General features: G+C 40.1%; 1 pseudogene; it reads left to right on the plus strand.

The window, feature by feature from the left end:
• The first annotated feature begins 4,955 nt into the window (after positions 1-4,955).
• On the plus strand, positions 4,956-6,031 carry LOC119515576 (annotated as a pseudogene).
• The last annotated feature ends 14,822 nt before the right edge of the window (positions 6,032-20,853 follow it).

Consider the following 20,853-nt stretch of genomic DNA (forward strand, 5'->3'; position numbering starts at 1 on the left):
TAGTATTATGTATTTTTATTATAGAGATAGCAATAGATATAACTATAGGATAACTTTCATAAAATAATTCTTACACTTGTCATATGCAACACATTCTGGTATTTTCTATTCCACTTTATTTTGTTCTATTTAATTTCATCAATTAAAAAAATCAAAATTGGCCATAATCCAACAAACTGTTTTCACAACCCACTACTGAATTGTAGACCTAATGTGAAAAATATTGAGCACCAAGCTGTTTTGTTTCTCAGTGCATTAAATTAAAATCCACTCCTGACTTGAATTTTACTAATTCCTAGTGAATGGTGCACACATGAAGAGGAGTCACAGAATAATTAAATTAACAGAATTTTTAAATAGTTTTCTTTACCCAGATGGAAAAATATTAATTTATTCTGATCTTAAAATACAAGGGACTTCAGGTTTAACCTGGCAGATTGGACATAAGTATTTATTACTGCTCCTTTCCCAAATCCTTCTAAAATTATATAAAAGGATTCAAAAGAGACAAGGAGATTGAGAGAGTAAATGACAGCAACAAAACTGTGGAGGCTGGAGAGCCAATGAAGGAGTAGTAACAAACCACAGACTTACTGACTTAACACGTCTGAGGAAAAGAAATCAAACCTGGTCCTGGAGGAAGCCAGAAGCCAAACCATATAACTGTGAAGTCTCAGACTCCCAGAGAGTGAGAGTACAGTTGGGGCAGAAAACGGGTGGCTTGGATGAAAGCCTATAGAAGATGAAGCTGCCCTTCCAGGCTTCTGACGGAAGACTGAGATTTACCTCCTAGGCAGTTGGAGTGGGTGGTTTCTGACATGGGGAGCAGCAGGCACAGGGGAGGGCAGGAGGACCATACTTTGAACAAGGGATTATAAGAAATTTCCATACTGAGTATTGGGACTGTCAACCCTATTTACCTCCAGCCTCACTAGTCACTAAATATACCCTCCCAAAGGAAATGAGTGGAAGCTTCCTTGAAAAATTGGACCAATTCAAGAGAAAGGACCCAAGGACACAGATGCCAGGGGTTCTCTTAGGATGGCCTGGGGAGATCACCCCACAGTGGGACCAACAGATGATAAACCCCACCTCTGTGCACAGAATTTCCAATCAGCTTATCAGTGATCTACTTTTCCATTCAAGCAGAAGGTCAAGGATCATCAGCCATAAGAGAAAAGCTCTGACGTGAAACACAAAGATCAAAACAAACAAATAAGAAAAAGAGAATTAGAGGAAACAGAAATCATGAAGGGAGATGAAAATAACCAAAAAAAAGCGTCATTAATATTTTCAGAGAAACCATGAGAAGATACTGCATCCATGAATCAAAAACAAGATACTATAGAAAAGGAACAATCAGAGAACAAAATAAAGAGCTTCTAAGATTTAAAAATATGATAGTATAAATTAAAAACTTAGTAGAAGTTTAGAAGTTATAGTTAAAGAAATCTTTTAGGAAAAATAAGGGAGATGGGATTCAAATTTTAAAATATTTTTTAAATCAGATGATGAGTCTGGTAGACCCAATAACCCATAATGAGAGTTCAAGAACAAAAGGACAGAAAGAAGAGTATTATAAACAAATGATAGATTATAGATCAATAGATAGATAGATATGGATAGATAGATAGATAGATAGATGATAGATAGATGATAGATGATAGAATTCAATGGTTCAATAAATTTTATGAGAACTCTAAGACATGAGTCTCCAGTTTGGAAGGACCCATCAAATGCCCATCAAGTGGAGTGAAAGTAGATCTATACCAAGGCCTATTTTTTTGTCAATTTCAGTGTGCTGAATAAAGAACAGAAGAGAGTACTGGACAAAAAAGAAGACTCTAAATATTTCCATAAAAAAAATAAAAGTACGTATACAAAGGATTAAGAATCAAAATGGCTTTGGACTTAACCGCAACACAAGAAACTAGAAGAAGAAAAAAAATGTTTCCAACCTAGAATTCTATGTCCAGTTGTGCTGGTTTGGATGTATTGTGTCCCCCAAAACTTCATGTTCTTCAATGGAATCTTGTTGGGCAGACATACTTAGTGTTGATTAGGTTGGTACTTTTTGATTGAGTGTTTCCATGGAGATGTGACTCAATCAACTGTGAGTGAAAGATTTGATTGGATAATTTCCATGGAGCTGTTACCCCACCCATTCAGGGAGGGTAATTGGATCACTGGGTCATATAAAGGAGTTCACAGACAGAAGGAGCTCAGAGCAACTGAGAGTGACATTTTGAAGAGAAGCTGCAGCTGAGAGACACATTTTGAAGATGGCCATTGGAAGCTGACATTGACATTTTGGAGAAAGCCATTTTGAAACCAGAACTCTGGAGCAGATGCCAGTCACATGCCTTCCAGCTAACAGAGGTTTTCCAGATGCCATTGGCCATCCTTCAGGGAAGGTATCCAATTGTTGATGCCATACTTTGGACACTTTATGGCCTTAAGACTGTAACTGTGTAATCAATAAACCCCCTTTATAAAAGTCAATCCATTTCCCAGTATTTTGCAAATGGTAGCATTAGCAGACCAGAACACCAGTCAAACTATCAATTCTGTGTGAGAATAGAATAAAGACATTTTCAAATTTTCAAGGCCTCAAAAAATGTATGTTAGGCACCCTTTTGCAGAAAGTTGCTTAACAGTTGCTCCACTAAAATAGGTGAGTAAATCAAGAAAAAGAAAGACATAGAATCTAGAAAACATAGGATCCACTCCAAAAGGAAAACAGAGAGACTCAGATGATGGTGAATGAGGCCTAGGGAGGAACCAGGCCATGTGGGAACAAGACAACGGGAAAGCCCAGGAGGGACATCATCAAGATAATAAAACTGATTAATTCCTCAAGTGTTTGACTGTCTTGAGAAGAAACAGACTTGAAACAGAAAGTTTGAAAACAAATTAGTGATTGATAATTAAAAAAAATAAAGCCAAGTAAGTGTTTTTAAAAGGAGACTATTGTTTATTCATGATTTGCAATGGGCAGAGGTGGCCTAAGGGTACACTGACTGAGGAACAGAATGGTGAACTGTGGTGTATGTATACAATGGAATATTGAGCAACTACAAGAAGGAGTGAAGCTGTGAGACATGCAGTGAGGTGAATGGATCCTGTAGACAGCATGTTGAGTGACGTACGCCAGAAACCAAGACAAACACTATAATGCCTCACCAATATGGACTAACTACAATGTGTAAACTCAGAATTGAATCTTCGAGCACAGCCTAACAGGGAAATGATTATTGTAATGGTCCATAGATTGTAAGCTCTTACAGCAGTCAAATCTATTCCTAAATTGTAATGGCTATCTCCAAACTCTGAGATGTTGATCCCTTAATGTATAACTTGATTGGTCTCTGGAACATCAGATATCTGTGTGACACCTGAAACTCAGAGCTAGAGCTCAGTAGATGTGAATGTCAGTATTAATGCATATAACAACTGTTAAAAAAAAAAAAAAAAAAGCTTAGATAGAGCCCAGACTTCAATTAGAGATATGAATAAAGCAGATCTGATTAAGACTAGAGCAAATCAGGCCAAAAGGTAAAGGTTGAAACTGACTGTGTTCAAACTTCAACTTCCATGTCAGACCAAGGGAAAAAATGTTTATTTGGTGTGGGATCTATATTTTCTAAACATTATAACCTCTACAGTCAGTTTGTTTAAACACTACAATTACATGGAACTTTGAACAGGAAGTGAGCTATGGTAGGTCTGTATAGATTAGAATGAAATAGCAACACATCCTAAAGTAATTTGGGTGGACAATAAAAACATATATTTGGGGCCCCACTGAAGAGCTGGGGAAGGATGCAGAGGTGTTGGATTTCCTCACCTGGATTATTGCTGATGTTCTCACAAACATTGGGGAATGACAGCTTGATGTGCTGAGCCCTCTGTCTTGGGCCTGGCCCCTATGAAGCTTGTTGCTGCAAGGAGAGGCTAAATCTGCTTATAATTGTGCCTAAGCGTCTCCCCCTGAGTGCCTCTTTGTGGCTCAGATGTGGCCCTCTCTCAATAAGCCACCTTGGTGGGTGATCTCGCTGCCTTCCCCACTATGTGGGACCTGACCCCCGGGGGTGTAAATCTCCCCGGCAATACAGGATATGACTCCCAGGGATGAATCTGGACCTGGCATCGTGGGATTGAGAACATCTTCTTGACCAAAAGGGGGATGGAAAATGAAATGAAACAAAGCTTCAATGGCTGAGAGATTTCAAATGGAGTTGAGCGGTCACTCTGGTGGCACTATATAGATAACCCTTCTTAAGTTTTAATATATTGGAATAGCTAGAAGTAAATACCTGAAACTACCAAACTGCAACTCAGTAGCCTTGACTCTTGAAGAAGGTTGTATAACAATGTAGCTTATAAGGGGTGACAGTGTGGTTGTGAAAACTTTGTGGATCACACTCCCTTTATCCAGCATATGGATGTATGAGTAGAAAAATGGGGACAAAACCTAAATGAAAAATAGGGTGGGATGGGGGGCGGGGTGATTTGGGTGTTATTTTTTTATTTTTATTTTTATTTTTATTTTTATTTTTTATTCTGATTCTGATTCTGATTCTTTCTGGTGTAGGGCAAATGTTCAAAAATAGATTTGGGTGATGAATGCACAACTATGTGATGGTACTGTGAACAGCTGATTGTACACCATGGATGACTGTATGGTATGTGAACGTATCTCAATAAAACTGAATTAAAAAAAAAGAGAGACTATTGTTGGCCACCACCTCCGGCCCTCTTCCTGTCCCCCGTCAGAAGCTCGGCCCTTTCATCCGTACCCATCACTCCATGCGGAAGCACCACCAGCTTGTCGGACAAATTAACCTACAAAGCTGCCGACATCAGCCTGGCCTCTTGAGGTCCTGGACATTGTGGAGAATGAGATGCTGGGCCTGATGCACATGGGGGAGATGTACTCAGTCTCCTACCTACACATGACTATGGAGACAGCAGTGAGACCCTCTCTGGTTGCCTGGGTGCTAAGGCATAATGGTCCAGCTATAACACCTTCTCCCCCCAAGACCATGGTGCAGCAGCCATGGCCAAGCCCGGCATTCCAGGGCACAGAGAGAAATAAATGAGGAGTACCTGTGATGCATCAAGAAGACACTGCACTTCAACATGATTCTGGATGATGGTGGTGACCTCACTAACCTCATCCACACCAAGTACTTGCACCTCCTGCCAGGTGTCCAAGGCATCTCTGAGGAGACCATGACTGGGGTCTGTGACCTCTACAAGATGATAGCCATCAGGATCCTGAAGGTGCCTGCCATGAATGTCAACTACTCCGTCATCAAAAGCAAGTTTGACAACCTCTGTGGTTTCCAGGAGTCCCTCATAGATGGCATCAAGCAAGCTGTAGATGTGATGATTGAGGATGAGGTGGTAGGGTGGTGTGTTATGGCAACATGGGAAAGGGCTGTGCCCAGACCCTCAGGGGTTTCAGGGTCCATGTCATCATCACTGAGAGCTACCCCATTAATGCACTACAGGCTGCAATGGAGGGTTATGAGTTGACCACCATGGATGAAGCCTGTAAGGAGGGCAAGATCTTTGTCACCACCACAGGCTGTATCGACATCATCCTTGGCCAGCACTTTGCATAGATAAAGGATGATGCTCTCTTGTGTCACACTGGGCACTTTGATGTGGAGACTGATTTCAAGTGGCTCAATGAGAACTCTGCAGAGCAGGTGAGCATCCAGTCCCAGGTGGACCACTGCAGTCTGAGGGCTGGCTGGTCAATCTGGGCTGTGCCATGGGTCACCGTAGCTTTGTGATGAGCAAATTCTTCACCAACCAGGTGCTGGCACAGATTGAGCTGTGGACCCATTAGGACCAGTCCCCAATTGGGGTCCACTTCCTGCCCAAGAAGCCAGCTGAGGTGGTGGCCAAAGCCCATCTGGGAAAGCTGAAAGTGGAGCTGCCCAAGCTGACTGAGAAGCAAAGCCAGTACCTGGGCCGGTTCTGTGATGGCCCCTTCAAGCCTTATCACCACTGCTACTGAGAGCCAGGCTCACCCTTTGCCCTCCAGCTGGCATCCCTGCCCAGGCCCTATCTCTCCTCCCAAGAACAAATGGCAACAACTTTGAAATTGGTGTGTCAGAGTCCCCCTACCAATGACTGATCACTCAGTCTTTGGCCTCTGCTGTGTCACTCATGCTGTTCCAAGTGTGGTGAGGGGCATTGAGAAACCCTCAAGCCCTGGACACAATAGAGGCCCAAGGGAGACAACACAGGGAACCTTGAACTCAGGGGTCTTGGGACTGCTTACCTAGTCAGTCCTTAGGCTGGTCAGCAGCAGTTGTCACAAAGCCCATGCACTTTACCATCTAGGTCTCCACCTGACCTAATGGACTTTATATGCATGTGCTTGGTTTACAGGTTCCCTGATTCTTCAGCCCATAACAGATGGAGAAAAGCAGTCTTGAAGGGCAGAGAGGAATGGTTGGAGTGTGAATGCTCTAAGGACCTGGTTTAGTGCTGAGCATTCTCCTTAACCTCAGGATAAGGAGGATGGTACTTTGAGTCCCCATTTTACAGGGGTTAGAAAAGACAAGGGGACAAGACAAGTGACAGCCAGAGGTAGAGAGGGGCCAGAAAAATATAAAAGCAGGCACAGAACTGTCACCACTTTGGGACATGATGGTCTCTATCACAACCCTGGGTCACAAAGAGATTAATTGGGTTTATAATGTATTAAAAAAGAGCCAGAAGTAGATAAAAATTGGGATGCCTAAAAAAAAGAGACTATTGCCAACTCTGACATGAAAGGAAATCTAACTATCACACATGGTATGGTTTGGTGGCAATTAATATTACCTAGAGTCAAATTAATACACACATTTCACATCAACCACAGTGGGTGATGGGGGGTGTATGTGAAAGTATTGGTATATGAAAGCTAAATCCTCATCTTCCCTAGCAGGAAGTCAATGTACAATATCTAAAACTGATGAATTAAAAAGAGCAGTAAAACCATTCAGCTTGAAATGTAGTAATAAATACGAAACACTTAAAAGAGTTCAAGTAGTTGCCTCCTAACAAAGGTAGGGGGGCTTGTGGGGTGGAATACCTACTGTCTTGGTACTGGCCTCATTTAATTATATGATTTTTAAAAACAATTTACCTATGTAACTTTGTACTTGTGTAAAATGTGTATATTAAAAAAACTATGTCATATCTATTCCTGAATTGTAATGGCTATTTAAATTCTGAGATGCCGATCTCTCTGGGTATAACGTGGTCAGTCTCTGGAAATTTGGGTATCTGTGTGACACCTGAAACTCAGAGCTAGAGTTCAGCAGATATGAATGTCAGTATTAGCACATACAGCAACTATTCAAAAAAAAAAAAAAAAGCTGAAAAAGAGTCCAGACTTCAATTAGAGATGTGAATAAAGCAGATGTGGTTAGGACTAAGGCAAATCATGCCAAAGGGTAAAGGACAATACTGACTGTGTCTTAAAACTTCAACTTCCATGTGAGACCGAGGGAAGAGATGTTTATTTGGTGCAGGTTCCATATTTTCTTTAGTGCACTAAATAATTTAACTTGTACATTCAATTTATTCAAACACCATAATTACAGGAAACTTGGAATAGGAAGTGAGATCTGGTAGGATTGTACAGGTTAGTGTGAAACAGCAATACATCCCAAAGTAATTTGGGAGAGAATAAAAATATATACGCAGGGTCCCCCTGAGGAGCTGGAGGGAAATGCAGAAATGTTGGCTTCCCCACCGGGGTTGTTGCTGATGTTCTCACAAATATTGAGGACTGACGGTTTGGTATGCCAAGCCCTCTGTCTTGGGGCTTGCCCTTTTGAAGCTTGTTACTGCAAAGGAGAGGCTAAACCTGCTTGTAATTGTGCTTAAGAGTCTCCCCCGAGCGCCTCTCTGTTGCTCAAATGTGGCCCTCTCTCTCTCACTAAGCCACCTCAGCACGTAATCTCACTGCCCTCCCCCCTATGTGGGACCTGATACCCAGGGGTGTAAATCTCCCTGGCAACACGGGATATGACTCCCAAGGATGAGCCTGGATCCAGCATCATGGGACAGAGAACATCTTCCTGACCAAAAGGGGGATGAGAAATGAAACAAAATAAAGCTTCAGTGGCTGAGACATTCCAAATGGAGTTGAGAGGTCCCTCTGGTGGGCATTCTTACACACTGTATAGATAACCCTTTTTAGGTTTTAGTGTAGTCGAATAGCTAGAAGTAAATACCTGAAACTACCAAACTGCATCCCAGTAGCCTTGACTCTTGAAGACAATTGTATAACAATGTAACTTATAAGGGGTGACAGTGTGATTATGAAAACTTTGTGGATCACACTCCCTTTATCCAATATATTGGGGGCTTACTCACAGGGAGGCAGAAATCAAATGGCTTTTTTCTCACCAGGTGGGTACCACTTTCACAGGGAAATTGGCAGCATGATTGAAAGAGGATAGCAAGCCAGTTATAAGGGTTTAAGACAAAGACATTCCTAAGGGTGGGACATGGGGTGGTGCAGGAAGGAAAGAATTATAGGATGGGGCTTTATAAATAACCACAAGAGTGATAACACTTGGGGGCCAGGAAGCAGGTAGAGACCAAGAGTTTCTCACCTCCTGCTTACTTCCTGTTTAAAGGTACAACTTACCCTTTCTCTCTTTACTGGCTTACAAAGATGATAGGTTAAACATTAGCTGCCTAGGTCTCACAGACTGCTGTGCACCAAGGTCCGCAGGCTTGTTTTGTTCAGGTCATGGGCTGCCAAAGATGAGTAGAAAAATGGGGACAAAAACTAAAGGAAAAATAGGGTGGGATGGGGGAGATGATTTGGGTGTTCTTTTTTACTTTTATTTTTCATTCCTATTTTTATTCTTTCTAGTATAAAGAAAATGTTCAAAAATAGATTGGGGTGATGAATGCACAAGTATATGATGGTACTATGAACAGTTGATTGTACACCATGGATGATTGTATGGTATGTGAATATATCTCAATAAAACTGAATTTAAAAAAAATATGAGAGGCAAAGAGAAGAACCAGGAGATGCAGGCCTGTGGACAGGCTTAAGATTTCATTGGGGGAAAAAAGGTGAGGAATGAAAGGGTAACAGATGGCTTGAGGACTTGTTTATTTCAAAAGATTAAAAAAAAAGACAGCCCTTCAGCAACACAAGATAAAGGAAAAAGCAACATAATTCATATAAGGAAACAAAATTCCAGCCTCACACTTAAAGTGTGACTTCAGACAAACCATTCACTTCCCTGCAGTTTCCTTTTCACAAAACAAGATCCCCGCCATCTGAGACCTATTCTTTAATAGGAATACTTAAGTGATAAATTACATACAACAGATAAAAATATTATACACCAACACTTTAAAAAGTTGGATCACATTACAAATGTGTGCTTATTTAAAACTTGTTCTAATTTAATGAAGTGAGTTTGAGGCATGCCTAGGAAGTTAGAAAGGAAATGTTATTACTATTCATGAAAGGTAAACACTCTAGTGCAAAAATATACCTGGGGGCACTAGCACCTAACATATATGCCTTAAGAAAAACAAGAATACCAAAATCAGGCAAAGATGCTACAAAAAAGGAAAACTATAGGCCTATCTCCCTAATGAATATAGATGCAAAAATTCTCAACAAAATACTTGCAAATCAAATCCAAAGACACATTAAAAAATCATACACCATGACCAAGTGGGGTTCATTCCAGGCATGCAAGGATGGCTCAACAAAAGAAAATCAATCAATGTATTACAACACATTAACAAATCAAAAGAGAAAAATCAAATGATCATCTCAATAGATGCTGAAAAAGCATTCGACAAAATCCAACATCCCTTTTTGATAAAAACACTTCAAAAGGTAGAAATTGAAGGAAACTTTCTCAATATGATAAAGAGCATATATGAAAAACCCACAGCCAGCTTAGTACTCAATGGTGAGAGACTGAAAGCCTTCCCTCTAAGATCAGGAACAAGACAAGGATGCCCGCTGTCACCACGGTTATTCAACAGTGTGCTAGAAGTGCTAACCAGAGCAATCTGGCAAGACAAAGAAATAAAAGGCTTCAACATAAGAAAATCAATCAATGTATTACAACACATTAACAAGTCAAAAGGGAAAAATCAATTGATCATCTCAATAGATGCTGAAAAAGCATTTGACAAAATCCAACATCCCTTTTTGATAAAAACACTTCAAAAGGTAGGAATTGAAGGAAACTTCCTCAACATGATAAAGAGCATATATGAAAAACCCACAGCCAGCATAGTACTCAATGGTGAGAGACTGAAAGCCTTCCCTCTAAGATCAGGAACAAGACAAGGATGCCCGTTGTCACCACTGTTATTCAACATTGTGCTGGAAGTGCTAGCCAGGGCAATCCGGCAAGACAAAGAAATAAAAGGCATCCAAATTGGAAAAGAAGAAGTAAAACTGTCATTGTTTGCAGATGATATGATCTTATATCTAGAAAACCCTGAGAAATCGACGATACAGCTACTAGAGCTAATAAACAAATTTAGCAAAGTAGCGGGATACAAGACTAATGCACATAAGTCAGTAATGTTTCTATATGCTAGAAATGAACAAACTGAAGAGACACTCAAGAAAAAGATACCATTTTCAATAGCAACTAAAAAAATCAAGTACCTAGGAATAAACTTAACCAAAGATGTAAAAGACCTATACAAAGAAAACTACATAACTCTACTAAAAGAAATAGAAGGGGACCTTAAAAGATGGAAAAATATTCCATGCTCATGGATAGGAAGGCTAAATGTCATTAAGATGTCAATTCTACCCAAACTCATCTACAGATTCAATGCAATCCCAATCAAAATTCCAACAACCTACATTGCAGACTTGGAAAAGCTAGTTATCAAATTTATTTGGAAAGGGAAGATGCCTCGAATTGCTAAAGACACTCTAAAAAAGAAAAACGAAGTGGGAGGACTTACACTGCCTGACTTTGAAGCTTATTATAAAGCCACAGTTGCCAAAACAGCATGGTACTGGCACAAAGACAGACATATAGATCAATGAAATCGAATTGAGAATTCAGAGATAGACCCTCAGATCTATGGCCGACTGATCTTTGATAAGGCCCCCAAAGTCACTGAACTGAGTCATAATGGTCTTTTCAACAAATGGGGCTGGGAGAGTTGGATATCCATATCCAAAAGAATGAAAGAGGACCCCTACCTCACCCCCTACACAAAAATTAACTCAAAATGGACCAAAGATCTCAATATAAAAGAAAGTACCATAAAACTCCTAGAAGATAATGCAGGGAAACATCTTCAAGAACTTGTATTAGGTGGCCACTTCCTAGACTTTACACCCAAAGCACAAGCAGCAAAAGAAAAAATAATAAACAGGAACTCCTCAAGCTTAGAAGTTTCTGCACCTCAAAGGAATTTGTCAAAAAGTTGAACAGGCAGCCAACTCAATGGGAAAAAATTTTTGGAAACCATGTATCTGACAAAAGACTGATATCTTGCATATGTAAAGAAATCCTACAACTCAATGACAATAGCACAGACAGCCCAATTATAAAATGGGCAAAAGATATGAAAAGACAGTTCTCTGAAGAGGAAATACAAATGGCCAAGAAACACATGAAAAAATGTTCAGCTACATTAGCTATTAGAGAGATGCAAATTAAGACCACAATGAGATACCATCTCACACCAGTTAGAATGGCTGCCATTAAACAAACAGAAAACTACAAATGCTAGAGAGGATGTGGAGAAATTGGAACTGTTATTCATTGTTTGTGGGACTGTATAATGGTTCAGCCACTCTGGAAGTCAGTCTGGCAGTTCCTTAGAAAACTAGATATAGAGTTACCCTTTGATCCAGCGATTGCACTTCTCGGTATATACCTGGAAGATCTGAAAGAAGTGACATGAACAGATATCTGCACGCCAATGTTCATAGCAGCATTATTCACAATTGCCAAGAGATGGAAACAATGCAAATGTCCTTCAACAGATGAGTGGATAAATAAAATGTGGTATATACACACGATGGAATACTACGCAGCAGTAAGAAAGAACAATGTCGTGAAATATGACAACATGGATGAACCTTGAAGACATAATGCTGAGCGAAATAAGCCAGGCACAAAAAGAGAAATATTATATGCTACCACTAATGTGGACATTGAAAAATGTAAAACAAATGGTTTGTAATGTACAATGTAGGGGAACTAGTGATAGAGAGCAATTAAGGAAGGGGGAATGATAACCCAATAAGAACAGATAAGCTATTGTGGGTAAATTTAACATTCTGGGAATGCCCAGGAATGACTACGGTCTGTTAATTTCTGATGGGTATGGTAGGAACAAGTTCATAGAAATGTTGCTGTATTATATTATTTTCTTGGGGTAGAGTAGGAACATATTGGAAGTAAAGTAGTTATCTTAGGTTAGTTGTCTTTTTCTTACTCCCTTGTTATGGTTTGTTTGAAATTTTATTTTATTGTAGGTTTTTTTTAATTTTTTATATAGTTGATATAAAAAAAAGTTAATTAAAAAAAAAAACAAAACAGAAACATATGCAGAGCCCCCTTGAGGAGCTGGTGGAGAATGCAGGGGTGTTGGGCTTCCCCACCTCGATGGTTGCTGATGTGCTCACAAACATAGGGGACTGGTGGTTTGATGGGCTGAGCCCTCCACCACAGGACTTGCCCTTAGGAAGACTGTTGCTGCAAAGGAGAGACTAGGCCTGCCAATAATTGTACCTAAGAGCCTCCTCCTGAATGCCTCTTTGTTGCTCAGATGTGGCCCTCTCTCTCTAGCTAAGCCAACTTGAAAGGTGAAATGACTGCCCTTCCCTCTACATGGGATCAGACACCCAGGGGAGTGAATCTCCCTGGCAATGTGGAATATGACTCCTTGGGAGGAATCTAGACCAAGCATCGTGGGATGGAGAACATCATCTTGACCAAAAGGGGGATGTGAAAGGAAATGAAATAAGCTTCAGTGGCAGAGAGATTCCAAAACGAGCTGAGAGGTCACTCTGGTGGGCACTCTTACACACAATATAGAAAACCCTTTTTAGGTTCCAAAGAATTGGGGTAGCTGGTGGTGGATACCTGAAACTATCAAACTACAACCCAGAACCCATGAATTTTGAAAACGATCGTATAAAAATGTAGCTTATGAGGGGTGACAATGTGATTGGGAAAGCCATATGGACCACACTCCCCTTTGTCTAGTTTATGGATGGATGAATACAAAAATGGGGGAAGGAAAAACAAAACAAAACAAAAAAAGTCACCCAGTGTTCGTTTTTGCTTTGATTGCTCTTTTTCCCTTCAATTTTTATTGTTATTATTTTTGTGTGTGTGGTAATGAAAATGTCAAAAATTAATTTTGGTGATGAATGCACAACTATATAATGGTACTGTAAACAACTGAATGTATGCTTTGTTTTGTATGACTGCATGGCATGTGAATATATCTCAATAAAATGAATTAAAAAAAAAAAAAAAACAAGAAAAGCAAAAGCCCAAGATTACCAACCTGCAAGTCTCAGCTCCTGGGGGAATGTGGAGATCCTGCAAGGGGTCTTCTCCATTTTCTCACTACCATTATCTGAAACCCAATGAAGACTCCATTCCCACCACATGTGTATGCAACTATTTTTCAAATGCATATAAATTGGTTGTGATGAATAAAATACAATTAGTAAATTTTAAAACTATGTACATGAGTGAAATAAAAATTAAATTTTAAAAATAAGAGGAATACAGGCATGTCAGATAGAATGAGGATGCTTTTCTGAAACTCTTACTCTGAAAGAACCACTGTCTAACTGTTTGATATATGTTCCTTCATCCTCTTTTCCACACTCAGTTAAGCCAACACAGGGCCACATTAAACCAGATTGTGAAAACAGTCTCTTGGATGTCTCTCCATGTCAGTACATGTGGACAATCTCAAAAACATTGTTAGGACAACAATATCAATGACTGCCTGGCAGGGCTGCTTCAAGAATTAAATGCTTATGAGGCTCTGAATATGGAATCACTGTGTAAATTATAAAGCGAGATAAGTAGTGCTGGTTATAGCTATAATTATAGTCAAAAATATAAAACATTTGATACGAAGCCAAAGCACTTGATTAAGTGGTAAACTCCATGATCAACAGATTCATCAAACCCAAAGATCCCAGAAATCACAGCCAGTGCTGCTGGGTTTCCAGTAGCACACCTGAATTCAAGTGCCCCATGCATTATTTAAAACAAGGAGAAGCAGTCTAACAGATGTTCTAGATAATGGCTGTTTGTCATAGACACCACCTCCTTTGTCTGGGAACATGTACTCATGTTTATAGAAGCCCCTCTTGGGTTCCACCCACTGCATAATGATGGCAATGATTCTTTAAAATGCAGCTACTGGAGCACATGTTTTTTTTCAACTGAGAATCTAATGTGGCCAGTACACAGCTTGAAGCTGACCAGACGGCTAGATGCGTATGATGTGATACAGTATGCCTCTGGCCCCTGTTAGCTGTTACTAAACTCTATGAACCTCAGTTTTCTAATCCCTAAAATCATAATAACACAACTTTCCTTCCGAATTTGTTATGCAGATAAAAGATAATAGCATAATGTGCCCACCATACCCAAGTATCATTCAATACTAACTTGAGTCTATTATCACTTTGTTTATACTTATGTAGAAGAGATACTTGGAGACTTTACTAGTTTCATTTTTCATGCATTCTGTTCATTTAAGCTAAAGCAATAAAGAAAGTTAATTCCTAGACTCTCCAAGCTGAATTTGAATTTGCCCAATCTTGATTTCACATGTGTAGTTGACTTATTTTGTTTAATAGCAAGAAAAATATATAACAAGCAGAACACAAATTTTGGTGTTCAAGCTAGATTTGAGTCCAGGTGAAGTTAGAAACAAGAGCCCTTGGGCAAATGACTTAAGGCCCTAAAGTTCAGTTTTCTCACCTGTAAAATGGGGATAATATACAGCTCAGAGCATTGCTCTAGAGACAAAATGGGAACATTTTCAGTGATCCACAAAACTTCGCTATTTTCATTACACAATCTCCATTTGCTTAATATCTCTCTCTGTAACAAGACACTGTCACTGCACAAATTTCCCAAGTGGAAACATACTCACAGACTAGCAGATATTACTTTTAAATCACTGGCATGCCTTTATAATCAAAGAATAACAGAGGTTTCACTGTTATCGGTGCACTGATGCATTATGTAACACTGGTACAAAAGACTGTATTTCAGATGCTCTCATGGCTTCGTGGGTTTGAAGTCAAAAGAATTCTGATGACAAAATGTCTCTTACATTAACTAAACTAACCAAAAACAAAAGAAGCAAGAAAGAATAAAAGAGAGAAGTTTGCAAGCAGAATCTAGCACTGGCTCTGCTCTCATTCATTGGATGTTGTGCCAGTTTGAGTGTATTGTGTCCCCCAAATGCCATTATCTTTATAGTCTTGTGTGGGGCAGAAGTTTTGGTGATTTGCTTGGAGTGTGCCCCACCCAGCTGTGGGAAATAATTTTGATGAGATGTTCCCATGGAGGCTTGGCCCCACCCATTCGGGGTGGGCCTTGATCGGTGGAGCTATATAAATGAGCTGACTCAAAGAGGAAAGGGAGTGCAGCTGGGAGTGATGTTTTGAAGAGGAGCAAGCTTGCTAGAGAGGAACGTCCTGGGAGAAAGCCGTTTTGAGGCCGGAGCTTTGGAGCAGATGCCAGCTGCCTTCCTAGCTAACAGAGGTTTTCCGGAGGCCATTGGCCATCCTCCGGTGAGGGTACCCGATTGCTGATGTATTGCCTTGGACGCTTTGTGGCCTTAAGACTGTAACTGTGTAGCGAAATAAATCCCCGTTTTATAAAAGCCAATCCATCTCTGGTGTTTTGCATTCTGCAGCATTAGCAAACTAGGACAGATGTCATTGGACTAGTCCAGTTCTTTGTTTCTTTGCTTTTAAAATAAAGTAATGTTACCATTCAACATTTTTCTGGAGGTGCTAGCCAATGCAATAAGATGGGAATAAGAAGTTAAAGGCACAAGGATGCTACCGATGGGTCAACATTTGGTGATTTGCAGACAATATGATTATCTGTATAGAAATTTCTAGAAGATGTGCACAGAGTAGGTTTAATCAAAGAGCTCAAGATTTTTTGTACGTAAGAGAAACACACAAAAACTTAATAATCTTCCTTTACACCAACAATGACCAATTAGAAATTGTAATTGGAAAAGAAAAAGTCTTTTTTTTTTTTAATAATAGCAGAAATACTGGAAAGTGCCCAGGAATAAATTTAACAAAAGATGTGTGCAACCTTCCCAGGGGAAATTACAAAGCATTATTAAAAGACCTGAAATGAGATTAAGAAAAATATCACAAGATGAAACATACCCTTGAGAAGACATGATTATAATGATAGTGATTCTTCCAAAAACTAATCTATAAATTCAACAGAATTTCAGTCAATATCTAAACCAAACTTTTTGGAATTTGGTACACTGATTCTACAATTCACATAGAAGAGCAGTTCAAAACCAGAGGTGGTTTTGCCCTCCAGGGAATATTTGACAATGCCTGGAGCTCAAATGGGTAGAGACTAGAGATGAAACTAATGATCTAAAATGCACAGGACCGATCCCTACCACAAAAATAACCTGACCCCAAATGTCAACAAGCCAAAGTTGAGAAACCTTGAAATAGGAGAGGAAAGTTTCTAGAATAGGCAAGACAAATTTGAAAAAGAAGATCACGCAGGGAGGGTTGCCTTGCCAGGTATCAGGACTTCATATAAAATTATAGAGATTAAAATAATTTGCAGGGATAGATGAATTTATTATTATAGTGATTAAAATAATTTGCAGGGATAGATGAATTTATTAAAGTCACAGAATAAAAAGCCAAAGCCACACATGCATGAAAAATGACAGAAGGGGCATTACAAGTCCACGGGGAAAGGAACGTTGGATTTCTCAGTAAGAGATATTGGGTGAGCAGGCCATCACATGAAAAAGAATTTGATAAAATTAGATTCCTCATTCACACCATATGCAAAAGTAAATTTCAGGTGGACATAAGGCCTTTGAAAATCTTCAACTCAATATAAGAGACTACAACTTTGGAAAGGAGGAAAGTTATTTAAAGAACAGAAAATGCAAAGAAAAAAGAGTCATAAATTTCATTAGTTCAAAAATTTTAAATGGATGTGTGATAAAAGATACTACAAACAAATATAAAAAGCAAGCATAGTAGATATGAATATCAGTATTAATACACACAATCTGTTAAAAAAAAAAGCTGAAATAGACTTCAATTAGAGATATGAATAAAGCAGATCTGATTAAGACTAGAACAAATTGGTCCAAAGGGTAAAGGTTGAAAGTGACTGTGTGTTAAAACTTCAACTTCCATGTGTGACCAAGGGAAGAGATGTTTATTTGGTGTAGGATCTATATTTTCTAAGCAATATAACTTCTACAGTCAGTTTGTTCAAACAATACAATTACATGGAACTTTGAACAGGAAGTGAGCTATGGTAGGTTTGTATAGACTAGAATGAAATAGCAACACATCATAAAGTAATTTGGGTGGACAATAAAAATATATATTCAGGGCCCCCCTGAAGAGCTGGGGGAGGATGCAGAGGTGTTGGACTTCCTCACCTGGATTATTGCTGATGTTCTCACAAACACTGGGGACTGACGGCTTGATGTGCTGAGCCCTCTGTCTTGGGACTGGCCACTATGAAGCTTGGTGCTGCAAGGAGAGGCTAACCCTGCTTATAATTGTGCCTAAGAGTCTCCCCGAGTGCCTCTTTGTTGCTCAGATGTGGCCCTCTCTCTCTCTCTCTCTAAGCCACCTTGGCAGGTGATCTCACTGCCCTCCCTGCTACGTGGGACCTGACTCCCAGGGGTGTAAATCTCCCTGGCAATGCAGGATATGACTCCTGGGGATGAATCTGGACCCAGCATCATGGGATTGAGAACATCTTCTTGACCAAAAGGGGGATGAGAAATGAAATGAAATAAAGCTTCAGTGGTTGAGAGATTTCAAAGGGAGTCGAGAGGTCACTCTGGTGGACATTCTTACGCACTATATATATAACACTTTTTAGGTTTTAATATATTGGGATAGCTAGAAGTAAATACCTGAAAATACCAAACTCCAACCCACTAGCCTTGACTCTTGAAGATGATTGTATGGCAATGTAGCTAACAAGGCGTGACAGTGCGATTGTGAAAACCCTGTGGATCGCACTCCCTTTATCCAGTGTATGGATGGCTGAGTTGAAAAATGGGGACAAAACCTAGAAGAAAAATAGGGTGGGATGGGGAGGGTGATTTGGGTATTCTTGTTTATTTTTATTTTTTATTCTGATTCTGATTCTTTCTGGTGTAAGGAAAATGTTCAAAAATAGATCACAGTGGAGGCGGGGCAAGATGGCGGCATAGAGAGGAGTGGAAGCTAAGTAGTCCCCCTGGAACAACTACAAAAAAACAGAAACAACTAGTAAATAATCCAGAATAACTGCGGGGGGACAAACGAGACCATCCACTCATCATACACCAACCTGAATTGGAAGGAATGCCCGAGAACACAGCATAAAATCTGTAAGTAAAACCTGCGGAGCCAAGTTGTGAAACCCCCTCCCCCATAGCCCAAGCTGCAAAGCCTCGTGGTGCCAGAGAGAAGCTCTCTCCCAGCAAGTGAACATAGCTCAGCTGAGCTCCAACTGGGGTTTTAAGTAGTGAGTGTGAACTGCTCACTACAGGTACGCATCCCCAAAAAACAGAAAGAGGCTTTGGGTGACGACTGACCTTGGAGAGCCGGAGAGTCACCTTGGACTGGGTCTGAAGGGGACTATCTGTTTCTTTTTCGGCTCAGTGGAGAAAGCCCCAGTCATTTTCAGTTTCCAGGGCTGTGACTCGGGAAAGGGTGGAGACAGCACAAGCAGAAAGAGAGACCACTGAAATGCTAATGACCTCCACCTGGGGGGTCTGTCTTCTCTAGGAGGAAAGGGGTGGGGCCCTTTCCATTCAGAACCAGACCCCAGAGCCTGGGGGAACACGGCCATACCTCCTCACACCAGTCAAGGATTATAGGTAATAGGCATCACCTGCAGGGCAGAAAAGCACAGTGACCCGAGGCATCACAGGGTGTAGCAATTTTCTAAGACACACCCACAGGGAAACCAGATACTGAATATTTCTTCCCTCTGGGACCTGAGCCTGTTCTGGTCTGGGAAAACCTGATTTGGATAACCAAGGAAACCATGCCTAGACAACAGAAAATTACAACCTACACTAAGAAAAACAAAGTTATGGCCCAGTCAAAGGAACAAACGTACCCTTCAACTGAGATAAAGGAATTTAAACAACTAATGCTAAATCAATTCAAAAAGTTTAGAGAAGATATTTCAAAAGAGATAGAGGCTGTAAAGGAAACACTGGGCATATATATGGCAGAAATCAAAAGTTCAAAAAAACAGCTAGTAGAATCTATGGAAATGAAAGGCACAACACAGGAGATGAAAGACACAATGGAAACATACAACAGCAGATCTCAAGAAGCAGAAGAAAACACTCAGGAACTGGAGAACAAAACACCTGAAAGCCTACAAGCAAAGGAGCAGATGGAGAAAAGAATGAAAAAATATGAGCAACGTCTCCGGGCACTCAAGGATGAAACAAAGTACAATCATGTACGTATCATTGGTGTCCCAGAAGGAGAAGAGAAGGGAAAGGGGGCAGAAGCAATAATAGAGGAAATAATTAATTAAAATTTCCCATCTCTTATGAAAGACAAAATTACAGATCCAAGAAGCACAGCATACTCCAAACAGAAGAGATATGAATAGGCCTATGCCAAGACACTTAATAATCAGATTATCAAATGTCAAAGACAAAGAGAGAATCCTGAAGCAGCAAGAGAAAAGCGATCCATTACATGCAAAGGAAGCTTAATAAGACTATGTGCGGATCTCTCAGCAGAAACCATGGAGGCAAGAAGGAAGTGGTGTGATATATTTAAGATACTGAAAGAGAAAAACCACCAACCAAGAATCCTATATCCAGCAAAGCTGTCCTTCAAATATGAGGGAGAGCTCAAAATATTTTCTGACAAACAGACAATGAGAGACTTTGTGAACGAGACACCTGCCCTACAGGAAATACTAAAGGGAGCACTACAGGGTGATAGAAGACAGGAGTGCGTGGTTTGGAACACAATTTTGGGAGATGGTAGCACAACAATGTAAGTACACTGAACAAAGGTAACTATGAATACGGTTGGAGGAAGATGGGGAGCATGTGAGACACCACAAGAAAGGAGGAAAGATAAAGACTGGGACTGTGTAACTTGGTGAAATCTAGAGTATTCAACAATTGTGATAAAATGTACAAATGTGTTCTTTTATGAGGGAGAACAAGCAAATGTCAACCTTGCAAGGTGTTAAAAATGGGGAGGCATTGGGGGAGGGATGCAATCAGCATAAACTAGAGACTGTAACTAATAGAATCATTGTATTATGCTTCCTTTAATGTAACAAAGGTGATATACCAAGGTAAATGCAGATAAGAGGGGGGGATAGGGGAGGCATGTTAGACACTTGACATTGGTGGTATTGTCTGATTCTTTATTCTACTTTGATTTAAGGTTATTTTTCCTTTTGCTGCTTCCTAGCTGTCATTTTTTTTTCCTCTTTCTTTTGCCTCTGCCTTCTTTGACTTTCCCTCCTGCCTTGTGGAAGAAATGTAGATGCCCTTATGTAGATAGTGGTGAAGGTGGTGAACACATAAATGTATGAC

This window comes from Choloepus didactylus, chromosome 19 (assembly GCF_015220235.1).
Source record: "Choloepus didactylus isolate mChoDid1 chromosome 19, mChoDid1.pri, whole genome shotgun sequence".
In the NCBI taxonomy this organism is placed as follows: domain Eukaryota; kingdom Metazoa; phylum Chordata; class Mammalia; order Pilosa; family Megalonychidae; genus Choloepus; species Choloepus didactylus.